Here is a 19,466-nt window from a genome sequence, read left to right as displayed (position 1 = left end):
CCACTGCGTAAATGGGTGGTTATAAAGGTGGGATTAAGTATCCGGAAAGTATGAGTTGAGGCATATGGATCAATAGTGGGATTTGTCCATCCCGATGACGGATAGATATACTCTGGGCCCTCTCGGTGGAATGTCGTCTAATGTCTTGCAAGCATATGAATAAGTTCATAAGAGACCACATACCACGGTACGAGTAAAGAGTACTTGTCGAGAGACGAGGTTGAACAAGGTATAGAGTGATACCGATGATCAAACCTCGGACAAGTAAAATATCGCGTGACAAAGGGAATTGGTATCGTATGTGAATGGTTCATTCGATCACTAAGTCATCGTTGAATATGTGGGAGCCATTATGGATCTCCAGATCCCGCTATTGGTTATTGGTCGGAGTGAGTACTCAACCATGTCCACATAGTTCGCGAACCGTAGGGTGACACACTTAAAGTTGGATGTTGAAATGGTAGAACTTGAATATGGAATGGAGTTCGAATATTTGTTCGGAGTCCCGGATGAGATCCCGGACATCACGAGGAGTTCCGAATGGTCCGGAGAATAAGATTCATATATAGGAAGTCATTTTATGTGATTTAAAATGATCCGGAAGGTTCTATGGAAGGTTCTAGAAAAGTCCGGAAGAAACCACTAAGGAAGGAGGAGTCCCGGAGGGACTCCACCTCCCATGGCCGACCAACCCTAAGGGGGAGGAGTCCCAAGTGGACTCCCCTATGGGGGCCAGCCACCCCCCCACATGGAAGGGGGAAATCCCACCTCAAGTGGGATTCCCACCTTGGGTAGGTTTCCCTATCACATGGAAGGTTTTGGGTTCGGGTCTTATTCGGAGACTTGTAGTCCAACACTTGGGGCTTCCACCTATATAATGAGGGGCCAAGGGGAGGGGGCCGGCCACCCAAAGACCACAAGGTGGCCGCACCCCTTAGTGGCCGGCGCCCCCCTCTCCCAAACCCTAGCGGCCCTCTCTCCTCCACCACATCCCGCACGCTTAGCGAAGCTCCGCCGGATTTCTCCACCACCACCGACACCACGCCGTCGTGCTGTCGGATTCAAGAGGAGCTACTACTTCCGCTGCCCGCCGGAACGGGGAGGTGGACGTCGTCTTCATCAACAACCGAACGTGTGACCGAGTACGGAGGTGCTGCCCGTTCGTGGCGCCGTGATCAAGATCTTCTACGCGCTTTTGCAAGCGGCAAGTGATCATCTACCGCAGCAACAAGAGCCTCATCTTGTAGGCTTTGGAATTTCTTCAAGGGTGAGACTCGATAATCCCCTCGTTGCTACCGTCTTCTAGATTGCATCTTGGCTTGGATTTCGTGTTCGCGGTAGGAAATTTTTTGTTTTCTATGCTACGTTATCCTACAAGTGGTATCGCAGCCGTGTCTATGCATAGATGGTTGCACGAGTAGAACACAATGGTTTTGTGGGCGTTGATGCTTTTGTTATCTTTAGTTTGAGTACTTTGCATCTTTGTGGCATAGTGGGATGAAGCGGCTCGGGCTAACTTTACATGACCGCGTTCATGAGATTTGCTCCACGCTCGACATGCAACTTGTATTGCATAAGTGGCTTTGCGGGTGTCTGTATTTCCTACTATAGTGAAGATTCAATTTACTCTTCTATTGACAACACTAGTATCACCGTTGTGGTTCATGTTCGTAGGTAGATTGGATCTTACTCGAAAACCCTAAACCACGTAAAATATGCAAACCAAATTAGAGAACGTCTAACTTGTTTTTGCAGGGGTTTGGTGATTTGATATGGCCATAATGTGATGATGACTATGTATGAGATGATCATTATTGTATTGTGGCAACCGGCAGGAGCCTTATGGTTGTCTTTAAATTTCATGTTGAGTAGTATTTCAAAGTAGTTGTAATAGTTGCTACATGGAGGACAATCATGAAGACGGCGCCATTGACCTTGGTGCTTCGCCGACGATGATGGAGATCATGCCCGTTGATGATGGAGATCATGTCCGTGCTTTGGAGATGAAGATCAAAGGCGCAAAGACAAAAGGGCCATATCATATCACATATGAACCGCATGTGATGTTAATCCTTTTATGCATCTTATTTTGCTTAGATCGCGACGGTAGCATTATAAGATGATCCCTCTCACTAAAATATCAAGATAATAAAGTGTTCATCCTTAGTAGCACCGTTGCCAAGACTTGTCGTTTCGAAGCATCTCGTGATGATCGGATGTGATAGATTCAACAAGTGCATACAACGGGTGCAAGACAGTTTTGCACATGCGGATACTAAGGTGGCCTTGACGAGCCTAGCATGTACAGACATGGTCTCGGAACACGTGATACCGAAAGGTAGAGCATGAATCATATGATTGATATGATGAACACTTTGAGTGTTTGCCATTGAAGTTACATCTTGTCTCGTGATGATCGGACTTGGTGTGGTGGATTTGGTTCGTGTGATCACTAAGACAATGCGAGGGATATTGTTTTGAGTGGGAGTCCACCTAGTTTTTAATTATGTTGAATTAAAATTTGAACTCAATTTGTCATAAACATTAGTCTAAACTATTGCAAATATGTTGTAGATATGGCGTCCTCAATCAATTTTAACCAGTTCCTAGAGAAAGAAAAGCTTAAGAGCAACGGTAGCAACTTCACCGATCGGTTCCGTCATGTGAGGATTTTCCTCAATGGCGGAAATCTGCAATATGTGCTTGATGCACCGCTAGGTGACCCTCCCGCGTAAACCGAAACCGATGAAGTAAAGAATGTTTACGCGACTCGGAAAACTCGGTACTCTCAAGTTCAGTGTGCCATCCTATGCAGTCTGGAAGCCGATCTTCAAAAACGTATTGAGCACCACGATCCACATGAGTTAATCAATGAGTTGAAGACTATCTTTGAAACTCATGCGACCGTGGAATGCTATGAAGCATCGAAACACTTCTTCAGTTGCATGATGGAAGAAGGCAGCTCCGTTAGTGAGCACATGCTCGCCATGACCGGGCATGCGAAGAAACTCGTTGATTTGGGAATAGTGATTCCTAACCGATTGGGGATTAATCGTGTCCTTCAATCACTGCCACCTAGTTACAAGAACTTTGTGATGAACTACAATATGCAGAACATGAACAAAGAGTTACCTGAACTCTTCTCCATGCTGAAATCTGTTGAGATTGAGATCAAGAAAGAGCACCAAGTATTGATGGTCAACAAGACCACCAGTTTCAAGAAACAGGGCAAGTCTAAGGGAAAATTCAAGAAGGGTGGCAAGAAAGCTGCCACGCCTCCTGTGAAACCTAAGACCGGCCCGAAGCCCGATGCCGAGTGTTATTACCGCAAGGAGAAGGGACACCGGAAGCGTAATTGCTCCAAGTATTTGGCGGATCCGAAGAGCGGCCTTGTCAAGAAGAAGAAAGAAGGTATATTTGATATACATGTTATAGATGTTGATCTTACTGGTTCTCGTACTAGTACCTGGGTATTTGATACCGGTTCGGTTGCTCATATTTGTAACTCGAAACAGGAACTAAAGAATAAACGAAGACTACTAAAGGATGAAGTGACCATGCGCGTTGGAAATGGATCCAAAGTCGATGTGATCGCTGTCGGCACACTTCCTCTACATCTACCTTCGGGATTAGTTTTAAGCCTCAATAATTGTTATTTTGTACCCGCGTTGAGCATGAACATTATATCCGGATCTTGTTTAATGCAAGACGGTTATTCATTCAAGTCCGAGAATAATGGTTGTTCTATTTTTATGAATAATATCTTTTATGGTCGAGCACCTGAAAAGAATGGCTTATTTCGGTTAGATCTCGATAGTAGTGATACACATATACATAACATTGATGCTAAACGAATTAAATTGAATGATAATTCTACTTATATGTGGCACTGTCGTCTTGGTCATATTGGAGTGAAACGCATGAAGAAACTCCATACCGATGGATTACTTGAATCACTTGACTTTGAGTCACTTGATAGATGTGAAGCATGTCTGATGGGAAAAATGACTAAGACTCCATTTTCTTGTATTATGGAGCGAGCTACTGACTTATTGGAAATCATACATACCGATGTGTGCGAACCAATGAGTGTAGCATCGCGCGGTGGTTATCGTTATGTTCTAACCTTCATAGATGATCTGGGTAGATATGGGTATATCTATTTCATGAAACATAAATCCGAAACTTTTGAGAAGTTTAAGGAATTCCAAAGTGAAGTAGAAAATCAACATAACAAGAAGATTAAATTTCTACGATCTGATCGCGGAGGTGAATATCCGAGTTATGAGTTTGGCATGCATTTAAAGAAATGCGAAATACTTTCACAATTGACACCGCCGGGAACACCACAACGAAACGGTGTGTCCGAACGTCGTAATCGAACTCTCTTAGATATGGTTTGTTCTATGATGTCTCTTACCGATTTGCCGTTATCATTTTGGAGTTATGCATTAGAGACAACCGCATTCACTTTAAATAGAGCACCATCAAAATCCGTTGAAACGACACCGTATGAATTATGGTTTAATAAGAAACCTAAGTTGTCGTTCCTGAAAGTTTGGGGTTGCGAAGCCTATGTAAAAAAGTTACAACCGGACAAGCTAGAACCCAAAGCGGAGAAATGCGTCTTCATAGGATACCCTAAGGAAACTATAGGGTACACTTTCTATCACAGATCCGAAGGCAAGATCTTTGTTGCTAAGAACGGAACCTTTCTTGGGAAAGAATTTCTCACTAAAGAAGTGACTGGAAGAAAAGTAGAACTCGATGAGATTGAAGAATCTCTCGCTCGTTGATCGAGTAGCGCAAGCATCGGAAGATGTTCCTGTGCCGCCTACACCGGCAACAGAGGAAGCTAATGATAATGATCATGAAACTTCAAATGAGACAACTATTGAACCTCGCAGATCGACAAGGGAACGTGCCACTCCTGATTGGTATGATCCTTGTCTAAATGTCATGATTGTGGATAACAATGATGAAGACCCTGCGACGTATGAAGAAGCGATGATGAGCCCGTATTCCAACAAATGGCAAGAAGCCATGAAATCCGAAATGGGATCCATGTATGATAACAAAGTATGGACTTTGGTAGACTTACCCGATAGCCGAAAGGCCGTCGAGAATAAATGGATCTTCAAGAGAAAAACAGAGGCCGATGGTAATATTATCGTCTATAAAGCTCGACTTGTCGCAAAGGGTTTCCGACAAATTCAAGGTGTTGACTACGATGAGACTTTCTCACTCGTAGCGAAGCTAAAATCTGTGAGGATTTTGTTAGCAATAGCTGCATTTTTCGATTATGAGATTTGGCGGATGGATGTCAAAACGGCGTTCCTTAATGGAGACATTGAGGAAGAGTTGTATATGGTACAACCCAAAGGTTTTGTCGATCCTAAAAATGCCGACAAAGTATGCAAACTTCAGCGTTCAATCTATGGACCGAAGCAAGCATCGAGAAGTTGGAACCGTCGTTTTGATAAGGTGATCAAAGACTTCGGGTTTATACAAGTGTCATGGAGAGGCCTCGTATTTACAAGAAAGTGAGTGGGAGCTCTGTAGCATTCCTGATATTATATGTAGATGACATATTATTGATTGGGAATGATATAGAACTATTAAGAAGTGTAAAGGGTTATTTGAATAATAGTTTTTCAATGAAAGACCTTGGTGAAGCATCATATATATTAGGCATCAAGATTTATAGAGATAGATCAAAACGTCTAATAGGGCTATCACAGAGTACATATCGGGACAAGATTCTAAAGAAGTTTAGAATGGACGAAAGTAAGAAAGGATTCTTACCTATGTTACTAGGCAAGGTCTTGAGTAAGACTCAAGGTCCGGCTACGGCAGAAGAAAGAGAAAGGATGAGTCAGATCCCCTATGCCTCGGCAGTAGGCTCTATCATGTATGCCATGCTATGTACAAGACCGGATATAGCACATGTTGTTAGTTTGACTAGCAGATATCAAAGTGATCCAGGAATGGAACACTGGACAGCGGTCAAGAATATCCTGAAGTACTTGAAAAGAACTAAGGATATGTTTCTTTGTTATGGAGGTGACCAAAAGCTCGTTGTAACAAGTTACACCGATGCAAGTTGGAACACCGATCCCGATGACTCTAAGTCACGGTCCGGGTACGTGTTTATATTGAATGGTGCTGCAAGTAAGTCGGGCAAGCTCGAAGCAGTGCACGGTGGCGAAATCCTCAACAGAATCGGAATACATAGCGGCTTCAGAGGCTTCATCAGAAGCGGTATGGATGAAGAGGTTCATTATAGAGCTTGGTGTGGTTCCTAGTGCATTGGACCCACTAGTCATCTACTGTGACAACATGGGTGCCATCGCCAATGCACAAGAACCAAGGTCACACAAGAGGCTGAAACATATCAAGCTGCGTTATCATTCGATTCGCGAATACATCGAAGATGGAGAAGTAAAGATTTGCAAAGTACACACTGATCTGAATGTAGCGGATCCGTTGACTAAAGCTCTCCCTAGGGCAAAGCATGACCAACACCAGAATGCCATGGGTGTTAGGTACCTTACAATGTAATCTAGATTATTGACTCTAGTGCAAGTGGGAGACTGTTGGAGATATGCCCAAGAGGCAATAATAAAAAGTGGTTATTATATATCTTTATGTTTATGATAAATGTTTATATACCATGCTATAATTGTATTAACCGAAACATTGATACATGTGTGATATGTAAACAACAAAGAGTCCCTAGTAAGCCTCTTAACTAGCTTGTTGATTAATAGATGATTAGTTTCATAATCATGAACATTGGATGTTATTAATAAACAAGGTTATATCATTATATGAATGATGTAATGGACACACCCAATTAAGCGTAGCATAAGATCACGTCATTAAGTTATTTGCTATAAAGCTTTCAATACATAGTTACCTAGTCCTTATGACCATGAGATCATATAAATCACTTATGCCGGAAAGGTACTTTGATTACATCAAACGCCACTGCGTAAATGGGTGGTTATAAAGGTGGGATTAAGTATCCGGAAAGTATGAGTTGAGGCATATGGATCAATAGTGGGATTTGTCCATCCCGATGACGGATAGATATACTCGGGCCCTCTCGGTGGAATGTCGTCTAATGTCTTGCAAGCATATGAATAAGTTCATAAGAGACCACATACCACGGTACGAGTAAAGAGTACTTGTCGGAGACGAGGTTGAACAAGGTATAGAGTGATACCGATGATCAAACCTCGGAAAGTAAAATATCGCGTGACAAAGGGAATTGGTATCGTATGTGAATGGTTCATTCGATCACTAAGTCATCGTTGAATATGTGGGAGCCATTATGGATCTCCAGATCCCGCTATTGGTTATTGGTCGGAGTGAGTACTCAACCATGTCCACATAGTTCGCGAACCGTAGGGTGACACACTTAAAGTTGGATGTTGAAATGGTAGAACTTGAATATGGAATGGAGTTCAAATATTTGTTCGGAGTCCCGGATGAGATCCCAGACATCACGAGGAGTTCCGGAATGGTCCGGAGAATAAGATTCATATATAGGAAGTCATTTTATGTGATTTAAAATGATCCGGAAGGTTCTATGGAAGGTTCTAGAAAAGTCCGGAAGAAACCACTAAGGAAGGAGGAGTCCCGGAGGGACTCCACCTCCCATGGCCGGCCAACCCTAAGGGGGAGGAGTCCCAAGTGGACTCCCCTATGGGGGCCGGCCACCCCCCCACATGGAAGGGGGAAATCCCACCTCAACTGGGATTCCCACCTTGGGTAGGTTTCCATATCACATGGAAGGTTTTGGGTTCGGGTCTTATTCGGAGACTTGTAGTCCAACACTTGGGGATTCCACCTATATAATGAGGGGCCAAGGGGAGGGGCCGGCCACCCAAAGACCACAAGGTGGCCGCACCCCTTAGTGGCCGGCGCCCCCCTCTCCCAAACCCTAGCGGCCCTCTCTCCTCCACCACATCCCGCACGCTTAGCGAAGCTCCGCCGGATTTCTCCACCACCACCGACACCACGCCGTCGTGCTCGTCGGATTCAAGAGGAGCTACTACTTCCGCTGCCCGCCGGAACGGGTAGGTGGACGTCGTCTTCATCAACAACCGAACGTGTGACCGAGTACGGAGGTGCCGCCCGTTCGTGGCGCCGTGATCAAGATCTTCTACGCGCTTTTGCAAGCGGCAAGTGATCGTCTACCGCAGCAACAAGAGCCTCATCTTGTAGGCTTTGGAATTTCTTCAAGGGTGAGACTCGATAATCCCCTCGTTGCTACCGTCTTCTAGATTGCATCTTGGCTTGGATTTCGTGTTCGCGGTAGGAAATTTTTTGTTTTCTATGCTACGTTATCCTACAATAACGAGGGTAAGGATTCCAACTAAGCTTCGAGCTCCACAACGCATTTTTCATATGAACAATTATTTTGTATAATTACTTTACTCTTGCTTTTTGCCTTACATAACAACTTGCCAAGCGCCCGTCTATCGACGAAATCTCCACGGAACTCGAAGTGCTAAAAGCTGAGCATGCCTCCCTCAAGAACTTTCTCAAGGAATCTTCCGAGAAGGAAACCAAAGAGAAGAAGGAACGCGAGGAGAAGCATGCCAAGGACATGTCGGATCTTGCCGAGAAGCTAAAGACGAGCAACCAGAGGATCAAAACTCTGGTGTCAAAGTCAAAGGCTTATGAGACCGAGGCGGCGAACATTGACAAGATGATTTTCTGTAAGGACTTCACATTCTTCCGCCTTCTTTACTGCATTTATCCCAGCCTATTCCCAGAAATCTGATCATGCGATTTGTTCATATGAAACAGCGTGTCTCGGATTTGAATGGCTGCCGGAATCTCCTCTCAGCAGGACTGAAGCATATGAAGAAGTGCGGAATTCCGTTGATGACCTCTTTGAGGCTTGTCGTGCCATCACCAAATCCCTCTCTTTGAAAAGAGCCAACACCACCCTCATTGACCGAATGATGAAGCTTATGTGAATGGTGCCGGAACTCATCAAGGACTGGCAAGAATCTTCATCCCGCGGAGTTGCCTCCATTACCTTGGAGATGTGCAAAGCGCACTTTCCTGCCATGAGCTTCACGACCGTTGCGCGCGGAGCTTCCAAGGGCACCAACATTAAGACCACGCTCGCGTAAACCCGGGGGTATGACACGCTGTTTTCCAGGCGAGTGGATCACTCGTTTTGGTACAACAAGCTGATGACCCACAAGTATAGGGGGTGTATCGTAGTATCTTCGATAAGTAAGAATGTCGATCCCAACGAGGAGCAGAAGGTGTTGGCAAACAGTTTCGATGAAGGTTTCACTGTAAATGCTCACAGACAAATATTCGGGGGGTTTTGATGTAATAGATAAATAAAGTACAAGTAAGTAAAATGCGAGAGAAATAATTGCAGCGAGTGGCCCAATCCTTTTTAGCACAAAGGACAAGCCGGTTTGTTTACTTATAATGACCAAACGTTCTCGAGGACACACGGGATTTTAGTCTAGTGCTTTCGCTACATACAGCTCGATTAATCTTCATTGTTTTGATAAGTGTTGTGTGGGTGAACCTCGTGCTAATGTACCGCCCTTCCTAGGACTAATACATACTTGTGATTATACCCCTTGCAAGCATCCGCAACTACAAGAAAGTAATTAAGATAAATCTAACCACAGACCTTAAACTCGAGATCCCGCGATCCCTCCCCGCATCGATATACCAACGGGGGTTTAGGTTTCTGTCACTCCGGCAACCCCGCAATTGGCAAACGAGTACAAGATGCATTCCCCTAGGCCCATAAATGGTGAAGTGTCGTGTAGTCGACGTTCACACGACACCACTAGAAGAATAACACCACAACTTAAATATCATAACATTGAATATTACTCAACCATAGTTCACTACTAACAATTAGACTTCACCCATGTCCTCAAGAACTAAACGAACTACTCACGAGACATCATATGGAACATGATCAGAGGTGATATGATGATGAATAACAATCTGAACATAGACCTTGGTTCAATGGTTTCACTCAATAGCATAAACAACAAGTAGAAATCAGCACGGGAGAGTTTCCCCTATCAAACAATCAAGATCAAACCCAAATTGCTACAGCGGTGACGAGGTGCCGCGGAGGAGATGGCGGTGATGATGGTGGAGATGATGATGATGGTGATGGAGATGATGTCCAGCTCGATGGCGGTGACGATGGCGTCGATTTCCCCCTCCGGGAGGGAATTTCCCCGGCGGATTCCTGCCCGCCGGAGAGCTCTTTTCTCTCTCGGTGTTCTCCGCCCCGCGAGGCGGCCGTAACCCTTCGTGAGGATTCCTCTCGTGGCTTAGGTCTTCGGGACGAAGGGTTTCGCGAAGAAAAGGAGGCGAAAGAGGCCGAGGGGGCCCCACACCACATGGTGGCGCGGCCGTGCCATGGGCCGCGCCACCCTATGGTGTGGGCCCATCCCCGGCTCCAGCCGGCTCCCCGTTCCGGCTTCCTCCGTCATCCGGAAAAATAGGAGTTTCTGTAAAACTTCCTTCCACAATTGATCTTCCGAAATATTGCATCCCGACGGTGCTTTTTCCAGCAGTAATCCCGGCTCCGGTGCTCGATCTCCAAATAATCATGAAACATGCAAAATAGGTGAAATAACATAAGTATTGTGTCCCAATATGAAATATATCAATGAATAACAACAAATTATGATATAAAATAGTGATGCAATTTGGACGTATCAACTCCCCCAAGCTTAGACTTCGCTTGTCCCCAAGCGAAACTGAACTCTGTAAACAGGTCCACATGTTTGTGGAGTGAAGAGTCGATAAATAAAATACGGACAAGAAGCATCATATTCATTCACACAAGGCATTATAGTAAACAACTTCCTCATATAATTCAACTTGAAACAAGTATAAGGTAATCACAAATAAAGGTGCATAAGGAATCATAATTGGTGATGGCAAACTTTGTTCTTGGTCGTAGAACATTTAACAGATTATACTTTATCTATTGAGCAACGCTCTCATATCAAAAGCTTATGGTAAACTTGCATACTCAATCATATTAATCATTGATGACTTTCAAAGCTATATTCATTCAAGGTAAAACTTGTACTAAACAAGAAAGAGTAAAGACATGATGAAGCAAATCACAATATAATAGTTTGATCACAACAACTCAAATGCTTGCTTGAGATGGAGGGAAGTAGGTTTACTGACTCAACATAAAGTAAAAGACAGGCCCTTCGCAGAGGGAAGCAGAGATTAAGTCATGTGCTAGAGCTTTTTCAGTTTTGAAATCATATAAAGAGAATAAAAGTAAAGTTTTGAGAGGTGTTTGTTGTTGTCAACGACCGGTAGCGGGTACTCTAACCCCCTTGCCAAACAAACCTCCAAAGAGCGGCTCCCATGAAGGACGTTATCTCTACCAAGCAAGGTAGATCATCCCTCTTCTCTTTTGTTTACACATGTATTTTAGTTTATTTAAGGGTGACACTCCCCCAACCTTTGCTTACACAAGCCATGGCTAACCGAATCCTCGGGTGCCTTCCAACAATCTCATACCATGGAGGAGTGTCTATTGCAAAATTAAGTTGCTTACCGATGAATCAGGGCAAAACATGTGAAGAGAATTATTAATGAAAGTTGATTAATTGGGGCTGGGAACCCCGTTGCCGCTCTTATTGCAAAATTATAGGATAAGTGGATGAAGCCACTAGTCCTTTAGTGGAGGCTGCCTAACAAGACCGAAAGATAAAACACCACATACTTCCTCATGAGCTATAAAACATTGACACAAATAAGAAGTAATAAGTTTTGAATTGTTTAAAGGTAGCACATGAAGTATTTACTTGGAATGGCAGTACAATACCATGCAGTAGGTAGGTATGGTGGACACAAATGGCATAGGTTTGAGTTCAGGTTTGGATGCACGAGAAGTATTCCCTCTCAAGCACAGTGTCTTTGGCTAGCAAGGTTAATTAGCAAGCATAAAAGTTGAGGGAAACAAACAAATATACATGTGATAGAAACAATCATGCATCTTACTTGTAAGCACAAACAGTTTTAACTTTAGAATACTAAGCTAAGAACTGATAAGAAAGATAATAACATCTTCTACATGTATTTCCTCTATTCTTCTTAAACTCAAAGTGTTGTCACTATTGACCATTGCTAAGTTTGCCAAAACCAAATAGATTTACTTAATGCTCCCAAAGTGGTACCAATACTAAAATCAAGATCAATCATATAGTAGAAATTGCAAACTAAAATAAGGTGTGCAATATGTAAATGATAGGACTTCTCATTAATATTCCATAACGATAACTCACACCAAGGGATACATAGACAAACTAAAGGAGAGATACTTCCATACTGCAACCCATCTCATACGATAACTTCCCTACTCATGATATGACACTACTTGATAGTAAAAAGTAAAAAGGTAATGATAATGTGATACCGCGACACTCCCCCAAGCTTGGAACAAACCAAGGGGATGCCAATACCGATGATGAATTACTCCTTTGGCGATGGTGGTGATGAATTCCCGACAAGCTTCTCAATAAGCTCCTGAAGCTCATCAATCCTGTATATGAGGTTGCGAATCATCTCCGAATTGTGCTCGACGCGGTTAAGAAGTCTGTCCGACGACGAGTCCCAACTCTTGGAGTTATTTCCCCAACCTTCAGCCTTCGGGCTCCGTCTTTCCCGCATTGTTAGAACGATCTATATCCCAATTGCTAGGCAAGTGCTGCCTTGGGAGTCCTTTCAATTTGATTATTGTAGATTAGATTGTGGAAAGGATGGTGAATGCCTGAAGAAGATGTCCTTGGAGCTAGGTAATGGCGGGGAAGTCCTCCTCCGGTCCTAATCCGTGCGCTCTTCTTGGCGTTGAGCGAGTTTGTCACCACTTCGACGCTTGCGATGGTGGTGCTTGGGTGCTCTTGCGGAACTTCTTCGACTTCCTCTTCATCCTCCTTTGCTTCTTCCTTGACGCTCTTGTCCTCTTCTTTCCACTCACGATCTTGATTATCTTCATCCGGAAGCCCCTTGCCTTTGTTCTTGGAGACCATGGTGCCTCTAAACTGAAAACAGATCCTGGCAGAAACAGCTCGAAACAAAACACGTCGAGAAAACGATATACGGACCTCCAGGGTCCGGGGGATTTATAATAAAAATTTTCAGTAACAAACGGAAAGTACCGGATCGAACCGGAGTCGGAAAGGGGAAACGAGGCGGCCGCACCATAGGTCGGCGCGGGCCCGAGTCGGCCGCGCCGGCCTATGGTGGCACGCCCTCGTGCGTCCTTTCCACTCCGTTTCGAACTCGTAATTTTTCTTATTTTCCAAAACAACAAAAATAAGGTTCGGAAAGTAAATCGCGAACTTTTCATTACCAAGCATCGTTACCTATTCAAAGTCGAGTTCTGCGGACTCGTCAATTTGTCCTTTGATGAAAGCCTCCGGTGTTTCCACTCGAATAATATCAACATCAACATTATAGGAATCACCTGAAATATAATGCTTGAGTCTTTGTCCATTCACCACTTGCGTAGCATTGCCTTGGAGAGAGCTAATTTTAATTGCTCCCGAACGATACACCTCCTCAACAACATATGGTCCTTCCCATTTCGAGAGTAATTTCCCCGCAAAGAATCCGAGACGAGACCGATACAATAGGACTTTATCCCCAATATTAAACTCTCTTTTGATGATCCTTCTATCATGCCATTTTTTAACTTTTTCTTTAAAGAGTTTAGCATTTTCATAAGCTTCACTTCTCCATTCATCTAGAGAACTTAATTGTAGCAACCTCTTATCACCGGCAAGTTTAGGATCTTTATTTAATTCTCTAATAGCCCGATAAGCTTTGTGTTCTAGTTCTAAAGGTAAATGACAAGCTTTTCCATAAACCATTTTATAAGGTGACATTCCCATGGGGTTTTTATAAGCAGTTCTATAAGCCCATAGTGCGTCTTTCAATTTACTAGCCCAATTCTTTCTAGATTTATTAACGGTTTTCTGCAAGATAGATTTAATTTCTCTATTTGATAGTTCTACTTGACCACTACTTTGAGGGTGATAAGCAGAAGCAATTCTATGATTAATACCATACCTAGCAAGAGTTTTTCTAAAACCTCCATGAATAAAATGAGAAGCTCCATCAGTCATAATATATCTAGGTACTCCAAATCTAGGAAAAATAATATCTAAAAGCATTTTTAAAGAGGTCTCACCATCAGCACTTTTTGTAGGTATGGCTTCCACCCATTTAGTAACATAATCAACAAGAACAAGTATATGAGTGTTACCTTTTGAAGAGGGAAAAGGTCCCATGAAGTCAAATCCCCAACAATCAAACGGTTCAATAACAAGAGTATAATTCATAGGCATTTCATTGCGTCTGGAGATATTACCAACCCTTTGACATTCATCACAAGATAAAATAAACTTCCTTGCATCTTTGAAGAGAGTTGGCCAATAAAAACCTGATTGTAGAACCTTTTGAGCGGTTCTATCTCCGGCGTGATGTCCTCCATAAGCACTACCATGACATTTACTCAATATCTCTTGTTGTTCATATTCGGGAACACACCTTCGCATAATACCATCTACTCCTTCTTTATATAAGTGTGGGTCATCCCGTAAATAATGCCTCAAGTCATAAAAGAATTTCCTCCTCTCGCTGAGCTGAAAAGGTTGGAGGCAAGTACTTGGAAACAATAAAGTTAGCATAATCAAGCATACCAAGGACTCGTCTCGCGAGCTCACCTTTATTACAGCCAATTGTTCATTTGGAAAACTATCATTAACGAGAACAGTGGTCATAAGCAATATTTTCCAATCTAGACAAATTATCAAGCAATCAGGATTATCAAGCACCTTTCCTATCTACAATATGTAAATCAAATTCTTGCAAAAGAAGTACCCATCTAATAAGCCTCGGCTTAGCATCTTTCTTTGTCATTAGGTATCTAATTGCAAGCATGATCAGTATGAATGGTAACTTTTGAATCAACAATATAAGATCTAAATTTATCACAAGCAAAGACTACAACCAACAATTCTTTTTCAGTAGTAGCATAATTTCTTTGAGCAAGCATCAAGAGTCTTGCTAGCATAATGAATAACATTTAATTTTTTATCTACTCGCTGTCCAAGAACAACGCCTACAACGAAAATCACTAGCATCACACATAATTTCAAATGGTAAATTCCAATCAGAGGTTCAACTATAGGAGCAGTTGTTAAGGCTTTCTTTAGAGTTTCAAAAGCTTCCTTACAATCATCATCAAAAACAAAAGGTACATCTTTTTGAAGAAGATTAGTAAGAGGCTTTGAAATCTTGGAGAAATCTTTAATAAATCTCCTATAAAACCCAAGCATGACCAAGAACACTACGAATACCTTTAACATCCCTTGGATAGGGCATCTTCTCAATAGCTTCAACTTTAGCTCTATCAACTTCGATACCTCTCTCGGAAATTTTATGTCCCAATACAATTCCTTCATTAACCATAAAGTGGCATTTCTCCCAATTAAGAACAAGGTTAGTTTCTTCACATCTCTCGCAAAACTTTATCAAGGTTTCGCAAGCAACTATCAAAAGAATTCCCGTAGACGGAAAAATCATCCATGAATACTTCCACAATACTCTCACAAAAGCCATGAAAAATAGCAGACATGCATCTTTGAAAAGTAGCAGGAGCATTACATAAACCAAAAGGCATACGTCTATAAGCATAGGTTCCATAGGGACAAGTAAAAGTGGTTTTCTCTTGATCTTTAGCTTTAACAGCAATTTGTGAAAACCCGTAATAACCATCAAGAAAGCAAAAATGAGTATTTTTAGATAACCTTTCTAGCATTTGATCAATAAATGGTAAAGGGTAATGATCTTTCTTAGTAACTTTATTAACTTTTCTATAATCAATGCACATTCTATACCCTACAACTACTCTTTGAGGTATGAGCTCATCATTATCATTAGGCACAACAAGCCATTCCTCCTTTCTTAGGAACGCAATGCACAGGACTAACCCATCTACTATCGGCAATAGGATATATAATACCAGCTTCAAGAAGTCGTAATACCTCATTTCTTACCACATCCTTCATCTTGGGAATTAGACGACGCTGAGGTTCAACAACAGGCTTCGCATCATCTTCCATATTAATGGCGTGTTGGCAAATAGAGGGAGAAATCCCCTTCAAATCATCAAGAGTATAGCCAATAGCACCTCGGTGTTTCTTCAATATTTGCAATAATCTTTCTTCTTCAAACTCTGTAAGTTTAGAACTAATAATAACAGGATATATTTTCTTATCATCAATATGAGCATATTTAAGATTATCGTGCAAAGGCTTTAAATCAAAAACAGGATCTTCCTTTGGTGGCGGTGTTGTACCCAAGTCTTCCACCGGTAAATCATGCTTGAGAATAGGTTGGCGAAGAAAAATCTCCTCAAGCTCATCTCTTTCTTTCCTAAAAACTTCACTCTCGCTATCCTCTAAATGTTGCTGCAAAGGATTATTAGGAACAAGAACAATAGATGCACACTGCTCCATTTTAAAATCGTTACTAGGCAAATCAGCTTTATAAGGAGTTTTAGTAAATTTAGAGAAGTTAAACTCATAAGATTCACCAGCAAATTTGGTCAAAATTTTCTCTTTCTTGCAATCTATAATAGCTCCACAAGTATTTAGAAAAGGTCTACCAAAAATGATAGGACAATAGTCACTAGCAGCAGAACCAAGTACCAAAAAGTCAGCAGGATATTTAATCTTACCACATAGAACTTCCACATCTCGAACAATACCAATTGGAGAAATAGTTTCTCTATTAGCCAGCTGAATAACCACATCAATATCTTCAAGTTCACAAGAATCAATTTCGTGCATAATCTCCGTGTAAAGCTCATAAGGTATAGCACTAACACTTGCACCAATATCACATAAACCATAATAGCAATGATCACCAATTTTAACAGATAGCATAGGAACACTAGCTTGTTTGGGTTTATTAGGATGTGAAACAATATTAGAAGCATCTTCACAGAAAATAATATGACCATCCTCCACATTTTCAATCACAAGATCTTTAACAATTGCAACAGCAGGTTCAACTTTTATTTGTTCTTCAGGTTCTCTAGGTTTCTTTTCACTTTTATGAACCGCACTATTTATAACAGAGTACTCTTTCATTTTAGCAGGAAAAGGAGTTTTTTCAATATAAGCTTCAGGAATAACACGATCGCTAGCTTCAATTACAACACACTTATTAATAGATGAATCAATTTTATCTTTATACGGTTCATGATACTTATCAAAATTCTTCTTAGGCAATTCATAATGAGAGGCAAAAGCTTTATAAAGGTTTGCAAGCAACTTGAGAATCAAGACCATATGTAGCACTAATATTACGAAATGTATCAGTATCCATAAAAGCTTCAATGCATTTATAATCATAAATTATACCCGATTCTCTATCTTTGTCGTTCTCCCAACCTTCAGCATTTTCTTGGATCCGATCAAGAAGGTCCCTTTTAAACTCTTCTTTGTTGCGTGTAAATGACCCGTAACAAGAAGTATCCAAGCAAGGTCTTGTCTTGAAAAGAAAGTCTTGCATAGAAATTATCAATAATAACATTACCAGGAAGCTCATGAATGGGGCATTTGAGCATTAAAGACTTCAATCTCCCCCAAGCTTGGGCAATACTCTCTCCATCATGAGGCCAGTAAATTATATATGCGGTTCCGATCTTTGTGAATTTCACTTGGAGGATAAAATTTGGAATAAAATAAAGGCACAATGTCCTCCCAATCAAGAGAATCACCATTCTTCAAGCAATTTATACCAATGCGCCGCTTACCGTACAGACGATATAGAGAATAGCTTCTTCCTAACTTCATTCATAGCAATACCCGCACATTTGAATAACCCGCATAATTCATGCAAAAACAAGAAATGATCACCATGATGGACAGCTTCCATCCCCTTCATAGCGGTTATCCATAACATGTTCAATAATTTTCGTAGGTATTTTATATGGTATTACTTCCTCACTCGGCGCCTCATCCACTACCGTTGCAGTAGTAGTAGATTTCCCAAATAGAAATTGAAGAGAAGATCTCTCCATAATGACTTATAGCAAGCAAGAGTAAATAAAATCAGCACAAACAAGTAAAGGTTTTCCTTACCAATTCCGCTTACCAATAGCGCTTCACTCCCGGCAACGGCGCCGTAAAATAGTCTTGATGACCCACAAGTATAGGGGGTGTATCGTAGTATCTTCGATAAGTAAGAATGTCGATCCCAACGAGGAGCGAAGGTGTTGACAAGCAGCTTCGATGAAGGTTTCACCGTAAATGCTCACGTACAAATATTCGGGGGTTTTGATGTAACGTATAAATAAAGTACAAGTAAGTAAAATGCGAGAGAAATAATTGCAGCGAGTGGCCCAATCCTTTTTAGCACAAAGGACAAGCCGGTTTGTTTACTTATAATGACCAAACGTTCTCGAGGACACACGGGATTTTAGTCTAGTGCTTTCGCTACATACAGCTGATTAATCTTCATTGTTTTGATAAGTGTTGTGTGGGTGAATCTGTGCTAATGTACCGCCCTTCCTAGGACTAATACATACTTGTGATTATACCCCTTGCAAGCATCCGCAACTACAAGAAAGTAATTAAGATAAATCTAACCACAGACCTTAAACTCGAGATCCTCGCGATCCCTCCCGCATCGATATACCAACGGGGGTTTAGGTTTCGTCACTCCGCAACCCCGCAATTGGCAAACGAGTACAAGATGCATTCCCCTAGGCCCATAAATGGTGAAGTGTCGTGTAGTCGACGTTCACACGACACCACTAGAAGAATAACACCACAACTTAAATATCATAACATTGAATATTACTCAACCATAGTTCACTACTAACAATTAGACTTCACCCATGTCCTCAAGAACTAAACGAACTACTCACGAGACATCATATGGAACATGATCAGAGGTGATATGATGATGAATAACAATCTGAACATAGACCTTGGTTCAATGGTTTCACTCAATAGCATAAACAACAAGTAGAAATCAGCATCGGGAGAGTTTCCCTATCAAACAATCAAGATCAAACCCAAATTGCTACAGCGGTGACGAGGTGCTGCGGAGGAGATGGCGGTGATGATGGTGGAGATGATGATGATGGTGATGGAGATGATGTCCAGCTCGATGGCGGTGACGATGGCGTCGATTTCCCCTCCGGGAGGGAATTTCCCCGGCGGATTCCTCGCCCGCCGGAGAGCTCTTTTCTCTCCGGTGTTCTCCGCCCCGCGAGGCGGCCGTAACCCTTCGTGAGGATTCCTCTCGTGGCTTAGGTCTTCGGGACGAAGGGTTTCGCGAAGAAAAGGAGGCGAAAGAGGCCGAGGGGGCCCCACACCACATGGTGGCGCGGCCAGGCCATGGGC

Source organism: Lolium rigidum, chromosome 5 (genome assembly GCF_022539505.1).
Source record: "Lolium rigidum isolate FL_2022 chromosome 5, APGP_CSIRO_Lrig_0.1, whole genome shotgun sequence".
Taxonomy (NCBI): domain Eukaryota; kingdom Viridiplantae; phylum Streptophyta; class Magnoliopsida; order Poales; family Poaceae; genus Lolium; species Lolium rigidum.
This window is presented reverse-complemented; position numbering follows the sequence as displayed.